Source organism: Narcine bancroftii, chromosome 5 (genome assembly GCF_036971445.1).
Source record: "Narcine bancroftii isolate sNarBan1 chromosome 5, sNarBan1.hap1, whole genome shotgun sequence".
Taxonomy (NCBI): Eukaryota; Metazoa; Chordata; class Chondrichthyes; order Torpediniformes; family Narcinidae; genus Narcine; species Narcine bancroftii.
The window spans coordinates 109,831,566-109,848,742 of NC_091473.1; positions in this window are offsets into that span (position 1 = coordinate 109,831,566).

Below are 17,177 nucleotides of genomic sequence, written 5' to 3' on the forward strand. Positions count from 1 at the left end.
ATTGGCAGCACAGTCTGAATGCAATAATTCAGCAACCAAAACAGGTGTGAAAGGAAATAAAAATAATAAAAACATCAGCACCTTTTAATTAAACATTAAAGTTAGTTGAAGGGAGAAAGAAAGCATCAGAGTCACATTTATGTTAACTTAGGGAAGCAAAATGTTATAATCCTACAGAATTAAGCTGTTCTCTGTAGAAACTGCACGAAAGAGATCCACAGCATGGGGTGATTTGATGGTTATATTCGTACCTAAATTTATTGTAAGAATTTCAGTATTTCATAAGTAAACTGCCCATAATGCAACATAAAATCTAATTTTAATTGAGCTACTGTACTTAATTTAGTAAGTATTATGTTTAGATATTTGATATTCTGGTTTGAGTGCAAGAGAAATTTAAATAATCTTATAGTTTTGTAAGATGGATTATGTTAAATCAGGAAAGTAGAATGGGAAGTAACATCTAAATGTAGCATTAAAAAAATCTGCTGAAAGAACTCAGAGTTGAGCAGCAGTAGGAATGTAGAACCAAGAGCAGGGTGAAACTGGGTGATGTGTGGCTGGAGGGGTGAGGATAGGAGAGGGGATTAAAATGGGAGGATCAGATGTGAACCAGAGAAAGGGAGAGAGTAGCGGATGGGGGAGCACAGAAGGTGTGAAATTGAATAATTTCACCGTTCAAACTATTGAACCATTCATTACACCATTCCTCCCCACTCAGTCCCTCTCTTGATTTCATCCATCTACTCTCCACACATTAAACTCACTTGATCATCTGTCAATCTATTCCAAATCTGGTTCCCTCTGATTCCCACCCCGCACCCCCCTCCCCCAAATATGGTACCATCTGCTCCTCACCTCTCCCCTTGTGGTTCTCATTATCCCTGTGGGTACCCCAATAGGCCCCAGCTATGCCTACCTTTTTGTTGGCTATGTGGGGAAATCCATGCTACAAGGATCCTGAACTCTTCCTTCACCGAAGATTGCTTCGGTGCAGCCTCATGTACCCATGATGAGCTTGTTGACTTTATTTTAAAGTAAGTAACTTCCACCTTGACCTCAAGTTCACTTGGTCCATCTCGAGCGACACTCACCTTTCAATCTCCCTCTCAGGAGACAAACTGTCAACAGACATCTTCCACAAACCCACCAACTCCCACAGCTACCTCAACTACACCTCTTCCCACCCTGGCCCCTGAAAGGATTCCATTCCTTTCTCTCAATTCCCCTATCTCCATTGTATATGGTCCCAGGATGAGACTTTCCATGCCAGAACATCAGGGGTGTCCTCTTTCTTCAAACAACATCACTTTCCCTCTACCACCATCAACTCGGTTCTCATCTGCATATCCTCCATAGTCCCAACTTCTGCCCTGGCCCTCACATTACAGGATCTCCCTTGTCCTCATCTACCATCCCACCTGTCTCTGCATCCAATGCATCATCCTCTGCCATTTCTGCCACTTACAACATAATCCCATCGCCAGATATGTCTTCCTTTCTCCTCCTCTCTCTGCCTTTCACAGGGACTGCTCTCTCCCTGACTGCCTTGTCCACTCCTCCCTTATAACTAATCATTGCCTTGGCACCTGTTACTACAGGAGATGCCTCCCTTGTGACCATATCTCCTCCCACACTGCAATTTGAGGTCCCAAACAGTCCTTCCAAGAGAATCAACACTTCACTTGGGAATCTGCAGGAGTCATCTACTGTATCCAGAGTTCCTGTTGTGTTCTACTCTACCTTGGAGAGACTGGATGAAGACTGGGAGTTCACTTCATTGAGCACCTCAGCTTGGTCCACCATAAGAGCACGGATTTCCCAGTGGCAACTTATTTCAATTCCCCACGCCATTTCCTTGTCAACATGTCTGTCTATGGTCTCATGAATTATCAGACTGAGGTGACTCGCAAAATGGACGAACAACACTTCGTATTCCATCTGGGCACCCTCTAACTAGATGGCATTAACATCGACTTCTTTGGTTTATACCCCCTATCCTTCTCTATGTGTCCTTTCCTCAAGGTCTGTCTCTTCCCTTTTCCCTCTATCTCCCTTCACAGAACCAAAAACTATCCCCCTGCCCCTATCAATTCTCATCTTTCCTCTTCCCTGTCCTCTTATCCTATCAAATTAACACCTGTTGTCTGTTGGTCTGTACTCCTTCTCATCCTATTCTTCCCTTTGCACCAGCCTTTTACTCTAGGCCCCTTGCCCGCTACTTGCTCATACCTTGAAGAAGGGCTAAAGCCGTAATGTATCGTTGCCTATGGACACTGCAAGACCTGATGAATTCTTCCAGCATCTCTGTGTTTTTACTCCCATTATCACTTTCCTTGAATATCAGATTACAGCTTTGTTAGCTATTTTGTTCTTGCTGTCTCCACCTTCACCCTCCCCTTCCCTCATCTGGCTTCACCTACCTTTATTCGTCCCTTCTTCATCTGTCTGCTTCCAACTATCATCCCCTGCCGGTCTCCCAAATCCATCCCTCTGCCACCCTTCCTCATTCTTTCTTGGTCCACCAATCACTTCATGGCCCTGCCTCATCCTGACCTGTCTGTTCTTTATACTGGCTACCTGCCCTCTCCACACTCGGATATGATGCAAGATCCTCACATGTGCTCCCCGACCCACTGTGTTCATCCATTATTTGTTTTTTTAAAAAAATTGCTCTAGAGGCTCTTGGTTTTGCAAGTTAAATGGAGTTGGGAAAACAAGTCACGTCAGACATTAGTTTTATTGAATTGCTGCCAACAAGACAATCTTAATTTACAGACTGGGTTCAAATGAACTGTCTGATGTTTCTTTTTATTGTAATAAGGAAACTTGGGTTCTGTTAAAACAACTATACTTAATTAGCTATAGGCTCAAGTCCGTGAGGAGGCATCCATCTTAAATCCAACTCAAGCTGCCACAAATAAGTTTCCAACTCCCTCTATTGATCAGGAAGATCACTAGGCACTCTAATATTACACACTGAAGGTTTTTTTTTGCCAAAAATAGATTTTATTCAAAATAACTTAATTACTATAGAACACCATTCAAAGTTTCTTCATGCCCTTAGTTTTGTATCCATACATTTCCATCATTATACACTGTTACATTCATTTTTATGTAGCAGCATTGCTAACACTGTGGCACCTTGTCATTGCTCCTCTCTGTTGTTTAAGGGGCTTCACCGGTCTCAGTCCCTCAATGTCCAGTGGCAGAAGGACTCCAGATTGTGCACCCTTGTGTTGGCTGCACCAAGCCTCAGTACATCCCTCAGCACATGTTCCTGCAGCCTGGAATGTGCCAGTCAGCAGCATTCCCTCACCGATATCTCCGCCTGCTGAAAGACCAATATAACCATGGATTCAAAAGGAGCAGAAAAGCAGGAAGACAATATACGACTTGAATTTATCTTATGGTACAAAGACCACAGTAAGATAATGAGCCACATGATTATCCTTTAATGGTGAATTGTTCATGTTTTTACTTTTACCATTGTCACTGTATTCCTTTCTGCTAATGTATATTCTCATACAGCAACACGTCATCATAAATACCTGCAACGTGCAAATGTATATAACTAATTGAATAACAATGGTGAAGGAAACAAGATAATTTTAGAATTGGAATCTTCCGAATGAAGGTATTACTTTGTGTTCCTCTTTAAAGGCAAGGTTTTAACATTGCACATATTAAGTGGTCAATGAAGATTTCTCTTCCCGAGCACTTTTGGGTGTATTTAATGGATTTTGGCTGTTGAACACAAAAGTCTCCTGAATATTCTCTTATCACATACTGTTTTTCAGATATAACATATTTTTGTGATTTCCTGTCATATTTTAAGTCCACTTCAAGCATACAAGATCACAAAGTGCAACATGTCATTGAAAATTCATATTCTGCATTCACACTTGGACGTCTTCCCTGCTGATCTTGTAGACAGTGATGGACATAGCCACCATGGAAAAGTGGTATCAAGGCCACTGGAATCCATCAATGCTGGCTGACTATTGTTGGACACAGACACAAGGGGCATCAGATGCTGAGTACAAAAGAAAATCAGTAGGAAAACATTTTTAGGTCAGTTGAACTAACGCAATGTGTCAGCGTCATTATGTGGTTAAACATGTTAAAGTCAATAAAAGTTAATTTATTGTTTCCCCAACTTCCTACGTGATACAGCAAAACTGAAATTATCCTTGTGTTCAGCTTGAAGTTGTCTACCATAATCTACAATTTTATTTCAGGAAGCAAATCTTTTGGAAAAAAAAGAGTTTTCCATTGTTTTTTTACAGCCTGATATTAAAATAATTTTTACTAAGTAAGTGGATTACTGCTAATTGTATGTTTCCCTTCTAGTTAGCATTTGAGACTAGAACTAAATGGTTGACTCGTGAAACTTTGAACGTGAGTAAAATCATCTTTGGTGAGTACTTACCATATTTATTTCCGATTATCCAAAATGGTCAGGACCAGGCTATTTCGGATAAATTATATTTTTGTAGAACTGGTCATTTTTAAAAAAAAGCCCAGTAGCAACAGTAAATTACTTACATAAATGTTTAAACAACAACAGACAACAAGGGAAGGCTTTTCAAGCATGAAATAACATTTAATTTTCACCTAAAAACAACCTGAACAAAATAAAATAAATCCAACACCAAAAACTCGAGATTCTACTCAGAGGTTTTCCAGGGTTTTTTTCAACCTATGATGACAGTTTGGCTCTGAGAAAATTCAGATAACTGAGGGTTTTTTATTTGTTTCAGATATCCTCATTTATTCAAAATTTTTGGAGGCTAAATGACATCATTTCGGCTTTGAAATTTTTTGGATAAATGAGGATTTCTGATGATTTTTGTTCTGAAATCCTCAATGATCCAGAAAAAAATTTTGGAGCTGAACAGATGTCACTTCACTTCCAGGACCAAAAAATTTGGATAACTGAGGATTTTGGATAATTGGAGTTGTACTGTAGTATTCATTGATTCACTTAACAATATCTTTATTTTTATTTTTAGTGCCAAGTATCCAGTTTTTTTTAAATCAAAATGACTTTCTTTCTGATGCATTACACCAGATTTTTCACATTTCTGTCCCAAATTTAATGAGTATATAATTCTCAGCATCTCTTTGACCACATAACTCTGAGTCTCAGCATGGACAAGATGAAGAAGATGATTGTGGACTTCAGGAGGACCAGGAATGACCATCCTCCACCACATATCTCTAAATTTGTTGTAAAGAGAGTGGAGAGCACCAAGTTCCTTGGAGTTCACTTAAATAGTGACCTATTGTGGACACTCAACATCTCCTCAATTGTCACGAAGTGGCCACAGAGACTGCACGTCCTGAGAAGACTGAAGTGGGCAAGGGTACCAGCCACCATTATTTCAACCTTCTATAGGACCACTACTGAAAGTGTCCTGGCTGGCTGCATCACACTGTGGCATGGTTGCTGCAGAGAAATGATTTGAAAGTCAATCCACAGCACCATGAGAATGGCAGAAAGGATCACTGGAGCCTCCTTCTCCACCATCAAAGTGATCTTTCATTATCGTTGTCTGAAGAGGGCGCACAAAATCATTGAAGACCCCTACCACCCTGCACACAGCATCTTTCAGCTGCTCTCGTCGGGAAAGAGATACAGGTGTAGAAGAGCCAGCACCACCAGGCTGAGGAACAATTTCTTTCAGCGGGCAGTAAGAATGCTGAACAACTGCTCACACTCACCATCCAAGACCCTCATTTGTACAAAACAATATTTATGTATTTACTTTTATAGATAAAATACTTGCCTTGCATACATGTATTATTTGTCTATATATGTGTTTTGTCTGGTTGTGCGTCTACACGTTTTGCACTGAAGACTGGAGAAAGCTGTTTCATCGGGTTGTACTTATCCAATCAGATGACAATAAACTTGACATATTTAGAATGCAGAATATTCAATTTGAATTGTGATTTTTTTTCAGAAGGTGCTGAAACTTTGGAATTCCCTATCCTAGAGGCTATGAGACTCAAATGTTCTGTTCATTCAAAACAGAGATGAGGAAATAGTGTAAAAACTATCATTGAGGTAGAAGATCTGCTATGATCTTTATAAATGGCAGAGCAGGTTTGAATGTCCAGATGCCCTTCTCTTGATCCTATTTCTTTCATTTTTAATGTGTTTAAGCTTAGATAAGATGATAACATATGTACCTGGATAATATACATGTTCCCCATTTTATTCACACTCTGGTTCTGATCTAAACTTTCTATCAAAGTTAAGAGGCTTTCATTGAATCTAAGCACCTGCCACTCAACTCAATGCTTCACTTTGTGGTTGAACTGAACTTGAGACAAATCTTTGCAAAAAAATGCAGTATATGATTGCTTTAAAATACTTGGGGTCTCCTTCACTCCGTGCAATGAAACAACATAAGTGCAACTGCCATCCTAAATTCAACATGCAAATGATGTATCTTATATTGAGAAAATATGAAATCATATTAAATAAATCAATATATCAGGAAAGTTGGTCAAGATCAATACGTATTAGAGTTCAGTGCGCATGCACAGATGACATAGTTACATTTGGTCAGTAGTCCATTCATAACAGAAGGCTTCTTTGTAGAGTACACAAAAACATTATTAACTACCTTTTGAATGGAGAATGAGCTTTATAATTGCTGTAATTAAATGATCAAGAAAATATTGTCAAAGTATTGTAAATGTCAGCTGTTCAATCATTGCAACAATGATTACTCTCCTTGCTCAACTGGAATAGAAAAGAGCTAATTATTTGCTATTGCATGTCTCCTTGCTGCCAAATAGGAGTCATGGACACAGACTGATTTTTTTTCCACTTTAAAATTTGTAGTCTGAATTATAGTTAATTCAATTCCAAGAGCAGCTATCCCACATTTTGTAGTTAGTTTCTCTCTTTCTGTATATTCATATATTTTTCACTATTCATAACTAATATTGACACGGCATTATTCAATGCATGCAATTCACTGTTGTCTGGAAATATCTCAATAAGCCAGGTAAATTCCTTAGAATTTTTATGATGTCCTTGTTCAAAACCAAATATGTGTATACACTTAAATCAACATATACTTTACTCACAATACAGTTTCCATATCAGAAAATGCAGATGCATTTGGGGGGATGATGGAGAGGGGGGATGATGGAGAGGGGGGATGATGGAGAGGGGGGATGATGGAGAGGGGGGATGATGGAGAGGGGGGATGATGGAGAGGGGGGATGATGGAGAGGGGGGATGATGGAGAGGGGGGATGATGGAGAGGGGGGATGATGGAGAGGGGGGATGATGCATATGGTGTTCCTAAATATGTCATTGATATGTGCATCCAGTGTAATTTTTTCATGATACCAGAGTCACACTGTTGAACAAAGTACAGCTGCTGGTACATTCTATGAAATGGCATATTTCCAATTTAAATGGAATCAACAGTTAGTGAAATGCTCATTGTTCCTTCTCATTTTTTTTCTCTCCAGCATATTTTTCAGAAGGAATTGAACCACTCACACCACTCCACTCTTGCAATAATTTCAGAATGACATGGGATATTTGGAACATATCCACAAAAGTTTTGCATGTCATAAACTAGTTATTAAGAGGGAATAACTGAATTTTATGTCATAAATTAGTTATTAAGAGGGAATAACTGAATTTTATGTCATAAACTAGTTATTAAGAGGGAATAACTGAATTTTAAATGAGTTGAATGTTTCCCCATTTACCTTGCATTTATACATCTTTTCCTGGGCTTTGGCTTGAAGTGAAGGTTGAGCTTGCAGCGAACCAGCCCCCAGAAAGAGGTTCAATGTTGGAAACCTGCAGTTAGACGAAGCGAGAGGAAACTTCCAGGCAAACCTCAAAGCAAAGCTCGACGTTGCAACCCGCCTCACGGACCCGTCCCCTGAAACCCTCTGGGATCAGCTGAAGACTGCCATACTGCAATCCACTGAAGAGGTACTGGGCTTCTCCTCCAGGAAAAACAAGGACTGGTTTGACGAAAACAGCCAGGAAATCCAGGAGCTGCTGGCAAAGAAGCGAGCTGCCCACCAGGCTCACCTTACAAAGCCGTCCTGTCCAGAGAAGAAACAAGCCTTCCGTCGTGCATGCAGCCATCTTCAGCGCAAACTCCGGGAGATCCAAAATGAGTGGTGGACTAGCCTCGCCAAACGAACCCAGCTCAGCGCGGACATTGGCGACTTCAGGGGTTTCTACGAGGCTCTAAAGGCTGTGTACGGCCCCTCACCCCAAGTCCAAAGCCCGCTGCGCAGCTCAGACGGCAAAGTCCTCCTCAGCGACAAGATCTCCATCCTCAACTATTGGTCAGAACACTTCCAATCTCTTTTCAGTGCCAACCGCTCAGTCCAAGATTCCGCCCTGCTCCAGCTCCCTCAACAGCCCCTAAGGCTGGAGCTGGATGAGGTTCCCACCCTGGATGAGACATATAAGGCAATCGAACAACTGAAAAGTGGCAAAGCAGCAGGTATGGATGGAATCCCCCCAGAAGTCTGGAAGGCTGGCGGCAAAACTCTGCATGCCAAACTGCATGAGTTTTTCAAGCTTTGTTGGGACCAAGGTAAACTGCCTCAGGATCTTCGTGATGCCACCATCATCACCCTGTACAAAAACAAAGGCGAGAAATCAGACTGCTCAAACTACAGGGGAATCACGTTGCTCTCCATTGCAGGCAAAATCTTCGCTAGGATTCTACTAAATAGAATAATACCTAGTGTCGCCGAGAATATTCTCCCAGAATCACAGTGCGGCTTTCGCGCAAACAGAGGAACTACTGACATGGTCTTTTCCCTCAGACAGCTCCAAGAAAAGTGCAGAGAACAAAACAAAGGACTCTACATCACCTTTGTTGACCTCACCAAAGCCTTCGACACCGTGAGCAGGAAAGGGCTTTGGCAAATACTAGAGCGCATCGGATGTCCCCCAAAGTTCCTCAACATGATTATCCAACTGCACGAAAACCAACAAGGTCGGGTCAGATACAGCAATGAGCTCTCTGAACCCTTCTCCATTAACAATGGCGTGAAGCAAGGCTGTGTTCTTGCACCAACCCTCTTTTCAATCTTCTTCAGCATGATGCTGAACCAAGCCATGAAACACCCCAACAATGAAGACGCTGTTTACATCCGGTACCGCACGGATGGCAGTCTCTTCAATCTGAGGCGCCTGCAAGCTCACACCAAGACACAAGAGAAACTTGTCCGTGAACTACTCTTTGCAGACGATGCCGCTTTAGTTGCCCATTCAGAGCCAGCTCTTCAGCGCTTGACGTCCTGCTTTGCGGAAACTGCCAAAATGTTTGGCCTGGAAGTCAGCCTGAAGAAAACTGAGGTCCTCCATCAGCCAGCTCCCCACCATGACTACCAGCCCCCCCACATCTCCATCGGGCACACAAAACTCAAAACGGTCAACCAGTTTACCTATCTCGGCTGCACCATTTCATCAGATGCAAAGATCGACAATGAGATAGACAACAGACTCGCCAAGGCAAATAGCGCCTTTGGAAGACTACACAAAAGAGTCTGGAAAAACAACCAACTGAAAAACCTCACAAAGATAAGCGTATACAGAGCCGTTGTCATACCCACACTCCTGTTCGGCTCTGAATCATGGGTCCTCTACCGGCACCACCTACGGCTCCTAGAACGCTTCCACCAGCGTTGTCTCCGCTCCATCCTCAACATCCATTGGAGCGCTTACATCCCTAACGTCAAAGTACTCGAGATGGCAGAGGTCGACAGCATTGAGTCCACACTGCTGAAGATCCAGCTGCGCTGGATGGGTCACGTCTCCAGAATGGAGAACCATCGCCTTCCCAAGATCGTGTTATATGGCGAGCTCTCCACTGGCCACCGTGACAGAGGTGCACCAAAGAAAAGGTACAAGGACTGCCTAAAGAAATCTCTTGGTGCCTGCCACATTGACCACCGCCAGTGGGCTGATAACGCCTCAAACCGTGCATCTTGGCGCCTCACAGTTTGGCGGGCAGCAACCTCCTTTGAAGAAGACCGCAGAGCCCACCTCACTGACAAAAGGCAAAGGAGGAAAAACCCAACACCCAACCCCAACCAACCAATTTTCCCCTGCAACCGCTGCAATCGTGTCTGCCTGTCCCGTATCGGACTTGTCAGCCACAAACGAGCCTGCAGCTGACGTGGACTTTTTACCTCCTCCATAAATCTTCATCCGCGAAGCCAAGCCAAAGAAATACATCTTTTCCACTAAGGCAGGGGTGTCAAACTCAAATTCACCGAGGGCCAAAATTAAAAACTTGGACTAAGTCGAGGGCCGAACTAAATATTTATTGAACATTTTCAACAACATTTGCATGTTTTCTCTCAACATATGTAATGTTAAACTTTTTCTTATTAAAATAAATGTTTAATAATAGTTTTGTTTAAACTCTTTCCATAAGAAGCATTAACAAATAAGAAATAAAATATTCAATAAATAATATTTCTCTCTAGCCTTTAAGCTCCTTTTAAATGTATTGTTTTTCACAACCCAACAAGTCAAAAAAATAACAACTTGCTTCAATGAAAATCCAATCTTTCAACTATGAACAGTCCAAAGTTAACCAAAGAAAATATTAATCCAAGCTTAGCTTGCTACACTGTGATTTACTCTGATGCACCTGGGTCTAAACCAGATACTTGGCATCTCTTCTTAGATGCAAGTTCATCAAACTCTGGTGTCAGACTCTGAGCTGAGGAAATCCTCAGGACTGAATGAAGGTGCTCGTCAGTAAGACGACTCCTGTGTGGTGTTTTGTTTATCTTCATCAAAGAGAAGAGTTGTTCGCAGAGATACGTGCTGCCGAACATTGACAACATTTGAGCAGCTTGTGTACGGAGTTGGGGCAATGTGTCGGGAAGGAACTGTGGGAACTGCTCAGCACCGACAGAGTCATACTTTGACTTGAGTGTGTCATTACACTGGAGCTCAATCAGCTCCATTTGGAGGTTGGTTGGAGCGCTTGTCACGTCAACCGCAAACGGATTGCTGAGTAGTTCAAATCTGCATTTCTGGGCTTCAAAGTCAGCAAATCGTCGGAAAAACTCCGCACGAAGTACGCTTAGTTTTTCAGCAAACTCTGCACTGGGCAACACGGCAGGTGAGATCTGTTCTTTCATAATTTGGCAGCACAGAAAATGAGCCATGTTTCCCTGCAGCATCTGAGTCTCCCACAAGCACAACTTGGTTCTAAAAGCCCTCACTGCACTGTCCATGTCTGTAATGATGAGCCTTCGTCCCTGAAGCTGCAGGTTTAGCACATCGTGATGGCTCACGATGTCACACAGGAATGCCAGCTCACATTGAAACTTTTTATCCCTGAGCTCTGTTGTATCTTTGTCTTTGCTCTCCATAAACAGACATATTTCTTCACGTAGCTCAAAGAATCTCTTCAGTACTTTTCCTCGGCTAAGCCATCACACCTCTGTGTGATAGGGCACGTCTCCGTATTCTGACCCTAACCCCTCCAGAAAGGACTTGAATTGGCGGTGATTTAAACCTTTGGCTCTTATGAAGTTAACTACTTGAGTTACAGTGTTCATAATATGCTCAGTTTTCAAGGCTTTGCCACACAAGGCTTCCTCGTGGATTATGCAGTGGTAAACTGTAAGCTCACCTGCATGATTCTCCCACATCTTCTCCCGAATCCTGCCCACCAGTCCATTTTTCTGACCACGCATCGCAGGTGCACCATCTGTCGTTAGTCCCACAAGTTTATCCCAAGGCAGCATCATTTCATTGAGACATTTGGACACCTCCTCAAAGATTTCTTTTCCTGTGGTTGTGCCATGCATGGATTTTAATCCTAAAAGTTCCTCTGTAACGGAAAGTTTAGTGTCCACTCCACGGATGAATATTGATAGCTGGGCAGTATCTGATGTGTCGCTGCTCTCGTCTACAGCAAGTGAGTATGCCATAAAATCTTTCCCCTTCTCCTTTAGTTGTTCTTGTAGATTAGTAGCAAGTTCACAAGCACGCGCAGCCACGGTGTTTCAACTCAGGCTCACATTTAAAAACGTTTGCTTTTTATCTGGGCAAATGACATTACAGACTTTGAGCAGGCATTTTTTAACAAACTCTCCCTCCGTAAAGGGCCTGGCTGATTTGGCGATCTCTGCGGCCACAATAAAACTAGCCTTTATAGCAGCCTCACTTTGGGATTCTGCTTTGGTGAACATAATTTGCTGTAAAACCAGACTTTTTTTCATCTCCTCCACCTTCTGGAGCTTTTGCTTCTCGTTCAGATCCTTATACCTGTCCTGGTGTTTTGTTTCATAGTGTCATTTTATGTTATATTCTTTAACCGCAGACACACTGGCTCCACACACAAGACAAACAGGTTTCTCTTTTAAAATGATGAACATATAGTCAGCCTCCCACTTGTCTTGAAAGGTCCTGTTTTCTATCTTTCGTTTGGCCATTTTTTGTAAGGGGTTTATTAGATGTGAGTTAGGCAACAGGACCTCGCAGATGTTAATGAAAATAAACAGAGGAGGTGGGGGCGCCAACGCATTTGCAAGGCATTCTGGGATTCAATTCAAATTCAATTCAAATAGGTTTATTGTCATTGTACAAAGTATACAACGAGATTAAAAGACAGCAGTTCAAGGTTACCAATGCAACAACTCAACCACAGAGAGCACCACGGAAGTTAAATAAACAAAGAAAAACGCCGCAGTTCTTAACATAACGGTCATCAGCCACCCGAAGTTCCAGCTCGTCCATTTTGCCTGCCAAGGATCGCACGTTGCCGAGAAGCATGCCAGGGAGCGGAAGTCTGCAGGGAGCCCTCCCCAGACCAGCCAGCAGGCCCGAGCGGCATCCCCCCTGCCCCCTCTCCCTCCTCTGCCCTCGCCTCCGCCCGCCGCAACCACCGCCAACAACCCAAGGAGTCCCCGCTGGTCTCGCCACCTCACTGGGAATACTGTGAGAGTGGTGGAACTCATCCGCGACCTCCAACCCAGCGGAAAGTCCGATGCCCAGCAGCACCCGCCCACAGATGAAGCTCAAGGAGACGCGGAGGTGACCTACCACGTCCAGCCACATGGAGCTAGGCGGCGGGTCCGTTGTAGCTAGGCGGCGGGTCCGTTGCAGCTAGGCGGCGGGTCCGTTGCAGCTAGGCGGCGGGTCCGTTGCAGCTAGGCGGCGGGTCCGTTGCAGTTAGGTGGCGGGTCCGTTGTAGCTAGGCGGTGGGTCCGTTGTAGCTAGGTGGCGGGTCCGTTGTAGCTAGGCGGCGGGCCCGTTGTAGCGAGGCGGTGGGTCCGTTGTAGCGAGGCAGCGGGTCCATTGCAGTTAGGCGGCCGGTGCTTTGTAGCTAGGCGGCGGGTCCGTTGTAGCTAGGCGGCGGGTCCGTTGTAGCTAGGCGGCGGGTCCGTTGTAGCTAGGCGGCGGGTCCGTTGTAGCTAGGCGGCGGGTCCGTTGTAGCTAGGCGGCGGGTCCATTGCAGTTAGGCGGCCGGTGCTTTGTAGCGAGGCGGCGGGTCCGTTGTAGCTAGGTGGCGGGTCCGTTGGAGCTAGGCGGCGGGTCCATTATATCGGCGCCGCTGTGAATATCTAATTAACGTTCCCGTTAACTATATCGGTGTACTGCTGTCCCTGCTGTGGAAGTGCTAAAAACTACTACGGTAGTGCTTGCTGCTGTGCATGTGCTATACTTGCGCGGCGGCCAGCAGGCCAACTCTAATATATATTTAATATGATCTTGCGGGCCAAATATAATTATATCGCGGGCCAAATTTGGCCCGTGGGCCAGAGTTTGACATGTGTCCACTAAGGAGAGTAGCTGTAACGCAATGATTGGTAGCTGTTAAAGTTTAATCTGTGTTGCTTTTTGTAATCAGAATACTGCTTGAATCTACACTCTGAACTTTATGATAAGTAGCAGCTGGGATTCAACTTTGTCAATTCAACCATTCGCAGTCTTGTCTTTAGAAGCAGAAGCTTGTTCCAGTCCCACTCTCGAGGCTTGATTTCTAAACTTCAGTGCAATGCCAGAGAGAGTGCTCAATTTCCAATTGTCCTCATATGGACAAGATAGACTTTATATATTTATTTATTTATTTAAATTTAGATATACAACACGGTAACAGACCATTTCAGCACATGAGCCCGTGCCACTCAATTACACCCAATTAATCTACAACCCCCCGGGACGCATTGAAGGGTCAGAAGAAACCAGAGCCCCTGGGAAAACTTCATGCAGAACAGGGAGTTTACAGACAGCGAAGGATTCAAAATCTGGTCCTGATCACTAGTACTATAACAGCATTGGGCAAACCGCTATGCCAACCGTGCTGGCCTATTATTTCTTAATGTTGCGGTACAGTTTGGCTGCAGCAAAGAATAATTTTGGTGTAAATCTACATTGTACTTATGTATATGACAATAAATTCATGATCATTATCATTTTGATTCCAGTACCCAAGAAGTGTAGTGTGAGCTACTAATAGCACTAACTTCTACTGTGACAAAATGCTTTGAGAGGCTGGTCATGGCCAGAATTAACACGTTCCTCAGCAAAGATCTAGACCCACTGCAATTCGCTCATTATCATAATCATTCCATGGCAGATGCAATATCGCTGGCTCTCCACTCGGCTCTGGATCACTTCGAAAACAGCAATTCATACATATAACTGCTCTTCATTGACTACAGCACAGCCTTGAACACCTTTATTCCGTCAGTGCTGGTCAAGAAGCTATAAACTCAAGGCCTTTGTACCACTCTCTGCAACTAGATCCTTGACTTTCTCATTGGAGACCACAGTCAGTACAAATTGGAAACAAAGTCTTCTCCTCCCTGATTATCAACACAGGGCCTGTACAGAGCTCTATTGTTCTATGTTCCACTACAGTCTGGTTTGGAAATTTAAGTTCCCAGGAATGCAGAAGGTTTAAAAAAATAGCCAAGTCCAGAACAGGCTCTGACCTCCCAATCCATTGAAGACCTCGATGTGACACACTGCCTCAGGAAGTCAGCCAACATCAAAAAGGACCCCCACCACCCTGTTCATAACCTCTCCTCACTGCTACCTTCGTGAATAATGGACAGATGCCAGATATCCAGCCCCAACAGGATCAAGTACAGTCCTTTGCACAACTGAGATAAGGCTCCTGAACTCCCATTACTGGCATCTATTACTTCTCTCTCCTACTGGCCACTATTACTTCTCCCCGCTACTGGCCAATATTACTTCACCCTGCTACTGGCCACTATTATTTCTCCCTGGTACTGGCCACGATTACTTCTCCCTGCTACTGGCCACTATTACATAACCCTGCTACAGGCCACTATTACTTCTCTCTTCTACTGGCCACTAATACTTTACCCTGCTACTGACCACTATAACTTCATCCTGCTACTGGCCACTATTACTTCACCCTGCTACTGGCCACTATTACTTCTCCCTCCTACTGGTTATTATTACTTCTCCCTGCTACTGGCCACTATTTCCTCACCCTGCTACTGACTACTCTTACTTCTCCTTCCTACTTGCCACTATTACTTCACCCTGCCACTGGCCACTATTTCTTCACCCTGCTACTGCCCACTATTTCTTCTCCCTCCTACTGGTCACTATTACTTCACCCTGCTAGTGGCCACTGTTACTTCTCCCTCCTACTGGTCACTATTACTTCACCCTGCTATTGGCCACTATTACTTCCCCCTGCTACTGGTCACTATTACTTCTCCCTGCTACTGGCCAATATTACTTCCTCATTCAATATCACAAACAGATCCACTGCACATTATCATTTTGGTCTTTATGGGACTTTGCAATGTTTGCTTGCAAAATTATAATAAAAGACTATATTTCAAACTGTTGCATTCAAGGCATTTTTCCCCCTGACTTTTAATGTAAAAGTGCAATGTGAATGGATGTCATTACATTTTGGAATAGGTTCAACAATTGCTCATCTACCTTAGAATGCTACAGCACAGAAAACACGCCATTCGGCCCTTCTGGTCTGTGCCATCCATTATCTCGCTAGTCCCATTGACCTGATCTGATTCCATAATCCTCCAGACCTCTCCCATCATATCTATCCAATTTATTCTTAAAACACAAGGTCAAGCCGCATTTACCATATCAAATAACAGCTTATTCCTCTTTGGAAAGAATACCTGGTAGAGACTGGCTATCCATCTTCCTCTGAATTCTGCACATAGTCACTTTTAAATCCATGTTGGTCAATCCTCTATTGGCTCTATGTGCTGTTGATCATCAATTCCAAAATTCTCTTTCAAACCCCTCTATGGCCACACCACTTCCATTTTCTGTAAATTCTTGGGCTCCATATTTGTCAAAGTTATTTACACTCTTTTAATTCTCGTCTCTTGATCGTCCCCGAATTTAGTTTCTCTGCTAATGGTTGCCATGTTTTCATTTGCTAAGATTCTGTGCTCTGGAATTCACTGTCTGAAACTCTTCATCTCTCTCCTATTTTAAGATACTCCTTGAAGCCTTCCTTCTTGACCAGGCTCATGTTTATCTGCCCAAACTTAATATCTCCAAATGAAAACCAGTGGCAAATCTTGATGGACTGACATTCTCGTGAAATGATTTCAGCTGTGTTGCTAAATTTAAGATACTGATATAAATCAAATTGTTATTGTGAGGGCCTTGCATGTTTTACTAACAGTAATAGTTTCCATTGCTGTGAACTGCCAACCAGATTGGAGAGTAATGCAAATATGAACAGATGTTAATAATACAATCAGTAATAGTTTACAGAAATTAACCCTCTGGTAAGCTGCTATCAAATCCACATTAATGTTCACTCAGCTAACATATTTTGCTTGATGCACGATCTCACCATACAACTCTTTGCTTTGTAATGCTGTAGATTGAACTTTCTCCAACCTTTTGAAGGTATTTCTTAAATATATTTTAAACAGTGTCTTTTTCCTCTTAAATTCAGACAAATTAATACCATGTCTAGCCAAGGGAATGCAGACACCTGTTGTGCAGGATTTTTCATTTGTGGCATGTCAAGCAGACATCCTTCAACTTGTGGTCCTGTATGAGGAACATTGACTTTTGGTTGTAATACACTGATGAGCACCATCAAATACAAAGTCTTCTCTCTGATTAATTGCATCAGTTGAAATTAAATATTTTCATTTTA